Below are 4,314 nucleotides of genomic sequence, written 5' to 3' on the forward strand. Positions count from 1 at the left end.
GATTCCCAAGGAGGGACTGGGAGACCTTGCAGTTGGGAATCGCGCCGCGCGCCTTTGGCCGGAGGACTCTAGCGACCCTTCCCCCGCCCGTCTGGCGGCTCTGTTCCGGCTTGGCTCCGGGTCACTGCCCGCTGGCCTTTCGAGATTCCCTTGGCCGCTGGGGGGACAACCGAAAGTTGGGTGGGCGCGCGCCTCCTCGCCCGCAACTGCGGACGGGGCCGCGCGGAGAAGCCGCCGCCCTGCGCCACTCCCCTCTGCGCCTTTCGGGAGCTGTCCTCGGGGTGGTTTTGCTGAACTAGCTGGTGGCGCCAAAAAGTCCGGGCGGCTTCGAGCCAGCAGGCCCCCAGGGTGTTGGGCAGGCGGGCGTGGATCCTCTGGAGGCCCCTCTGTGTTACTCCTGCTAATTTGTTGAAAAGCTTCACTCTCCGATGCTTTCCCCCCATTACTGCCCGTTGTGGACCTGGGCTTGGGATATTTCTGGATGAGATTGAGAGGGCGCTTCTGTTCCACCAAGCACTGCTCTTGTTTAGCGGAGGAAAAAGGAGGCTCAGGTGTTGGGTAGGGGCTATCAGTGTTTTGTGATTGTTGTTTCTCTCTGGGCTGGGGGTTGTCAAACGTTGGGGATTTAGTAAACACATGACCTTAAGTCTTTAGTTTGTGGGAGACGAATTCCTTTCTAAAAGGAAGAGAACCTCCCCTCCCCCAACATATGTTAAGGGATTTAGGTAGACCACTGGGAAACCAAAGGGAAGGGCTTCAAGGAAACAACTTCAGGTTTGGGGGAAAGTGAGTCTTATTGATTCCCAAGGTGTTAGTCGGTATCGCCCAACGGTGGTAATTCTCATAAAATCTTCCTCTTGGGGATTCAAATACTGCTTCTACAGTGCAGTTTGGCAGGAGCCTTGTGGGATCCTGAAAGCCGACCTGTACCCCTTACCTAGCTACTTTATATTTTTTAATGTTTATTTCTTTGAGAGAGAGAGGGAGAGGGAGAACCAGAGAGGGAAGAAAGCCCACACAGGCTTAGTTCTGTCAGTGCAGAGCCTGAGGTGGGGCTCAGTCCCATGAACCTCGAGATCATGACCTCACCCAAAATCAAGAGTCTCATCAAGATACTCTTGGGACTGAGCCACCTAGGCGCCCCTAGCTGCTTTATTTTGGTAGTATCCCTTAAAGAGACCGCCTCCCTTTATTTTCTTACATTTGTGTGCCTAGTTTCTTATATTTTATAATACTTGACACTGAATAAGCTTTAACCCTTCAGTCATTTCAGAATACGTTTGATGTTTGAAAGTGAGATTTGAATGGAACTTCATGAGGGAAGTAGTCTGTGTGAAGTGTTTTGTAAATGTGAGTGGGTAGAATTTTAAACTGAATAAAATTAATGTAATGAGGAATCAAAGGTTCAATCCAGATGTTTGCCACCACGAATTCATAATAAAACGACAGTGCAGTGCTACATGTTGCCTTCCTTGTGGTCCTTGGGTAAAGTGGGCTGTGGCCTGTGGTTGACTAAGAACAAGTGGACGGTTGGATTCCTTCCATTCATTTTCTAAAGCACTAATCATTCCATGGGGCAGATGTAGTTGTGACCCACCCACCGATATAGAGGATTTTCCCCATCTCCCAACTACTCTAGAAATAATGTGAGGGATTTACAAGCAGGTTTTCAGTTAAAGAATTTACAAGTAATCCTCTTTAGTTATCATTAGTATTAGACCCTGAAACCTTTGCTTGCTTGTTAAGATGAAGTACTTGGATGTGGTGAGGCTGTGATGTAGAGCTGCCAGCCTCACTAATTCCACTATGTAATGTGTTTCGAATTAATAGAGAACACCTTAGCATTTATGTAGAGGCAATATAGCTTAACATAAGGGATTCTAATTCAGGTGTTTTTGGTTCAAGTCTGATCTCACCACTCAGTAGTTATCTGACCTCGCATATTTAATTTCTTGGTCCTACCCTCCCTTGCCTTTTTGTTCCCAGTAGACCGATGGGGATGATACCAACCTTTAACATGGGAATTGAATAGAATACTATATAAGGACAGTGCCTGGCATAGGCAGTCAGCAATAGCTATACCATCACTACTACTATATCTACTTAAAAATATCTACCTACCTAGGGTTGGATAGAGAAGTTGACTGCAAAGGGGCAGGAGGGAACTTTCTGGAGTGATTGAAATATCCGATGTCTTGACTGGGGTGTTGATTAAAAGAGTGTATCCATTTGTCAGAACTCATCAAACTGAACCCTTAAGATCTGTGCATTTGATTGTATGTGCATTACATCTCAATAAAGTTAATTAAGAAAACTAACCTACCAATGTGTTAAGTATATATCTTTTTGGAGGTGGTAGCTGACATACCAGCCTAATTCTTCTTAATCTATTGATTCGTTTTCAGAGGCCTCTCTGCATATGAGCATATGTTCTTCATAAGCTCATGTTGGGTCATAGGAAACGGAAAGAAGGTGCTCTGATTCTTCAGGTTGTTGCCAGGACTGTGTGGCTTGTGCTGAGATGATATTTAATATGAAACCTACATATAACATTAGTTTTTACTAAAAAGCTTTTTAAAAACCAGATTAAAATGTTTAATTTGATCAAGTAGTGCCTGTTTGCATAATATATCCATCAAGTCATAGTCATTTTGTATCCCTTTTCTTGCTTTCAGTAAATTCTTTGTATTTTTCATACTTAAGTGAGATATCTAACATGCTTTTAACATAGTACCAGGCATGTAGTAAATGCTAATATATACTAGGTGTTATTATTAAAATTGATAGATTGATATTCATCTTTTTTGGAGGTCAGAAATCAACATTAAGTATATTTTAATGTCAATTCACCATAAAGATGCTGTGAAAAACAGGTGTTTTACTAAAGCTTCTCTCTTTGGCTAGAAGATGGCTGTCTTTTTATCTTCACATGGTCTTTTTCTGTGTGTGCCTGTATTCTGAATATCCCTTCTTATAAAAACACTAGTCATGTTTGAAATAGGGCTCACTCATATGACTTAATTTTACCTTATTACTACCTCTTTAAAGGCTCTATCTCCAAATAGTCATTTTCTGAGGTGGTAAGTGTTTAGGACTTCAACATATTAATTCTGGGGGGTTATAGTTCAGCCCACAACACATGGTATCTAATAAAAAGCTGTGTTGGTTCTTTCAAGATAGTTCAACAATAGAATATGAAACAAGTCAGATTTTGAGTCTTGTTTTATAACAGTTCAATTTTTATCTAAATGGTGTAGTTCCCTGCTGCAGTGAGAAACCCAAACATATCCATCATGTACATACACTCACACATACACACTCGTGTGCACACACACGCACACACACCTTTTACACATAAGGCCAATTACAACTGAAGCAGAGTTAGGGCCATTCATTGTCTAAGCTGTGTTTAATCTATGACTGGATCCACTAAAAATCATGTCCTTCATTGATAGGGAGAGATAGCTATTCAGCAGGTTCGTAATCTTTCTGGCTTTTTAGTACTTTGGGTAATGGAGGTAGAAAGTTTGGCTCTCTGGAAAGAAACCACTTCTCTGATACCTTTATACCTAGTTCTGTCTTCTGAGCTCTTATTTGACTTTCCAGGTATCTCTGCAACAAAATAATTATACTAATCCCTTTACACATATTTTGTACATATTCAAACCATGAATTTATGGACCCAAATTTACTGGGTTGTCCCTTAACCCTTTGTTCCTTAAATCAGATCCTAGAGATAGTTTACTCAGAGGTACCTAAATTGCCCACTTCATGGTTTATTCTCCTTACCAGTTTGATGTTCATCTTGGCTCTTTGTGTTCATGCATCAGGATGCGATATTTTATCTAAAGAAAAAAATCTCAAAACTTATGTTGTGCAAAAATGGCTCTCAAATGTATTATGTGTGTTACTATCAGTTTGTGCTAATTTGCACAGCCTCTGAACAACTGGCAAAGTGGCTAGTGTTGATGTTGCAGCTGATGCAGTGTTCCCAGTTGCTTTAGGAATTTTTACATTTTATTAGTGCAATGACAGAGTTTACAGTTATCCACAGTGTGTTAATTACAAACACTTATTATCTATTATAGTACCAGCTTTATTCTTGATCTTATATTTCTTTTAATAGAAATGTTGCAGCTTTTACATTTAATTATAATGGGGATTAAGCATCACTTATATCAGTTTTCACCTATGAGGAAAAACTTGGAACAAATCATAGTTGAGATGAGGTTATTAGATTTAAAATGCAATGCTAACAACACTGAGCCTCATTTCATATGACCGATCAGATGATTGACTGACTCATTCATCCCA

The sequence above is a fragment of the Crocuta crocuta genome, unplaced genomic scaffold (genome assembly GCF_008692635.1).
Source record: "Crocuta crocuta isolate KB4526 unplaced genomic scaffold, BGI_CrCroc_1.0 scaffold168, whole genome shotgun sequence".
Taxonomy (NCBI): domain Eukaryota; kingdom Metazoa; phylum Chordata; class Mammalia; order Carnivora; family Hyaenidae; genus Crocuta; species Crocuta crocuta.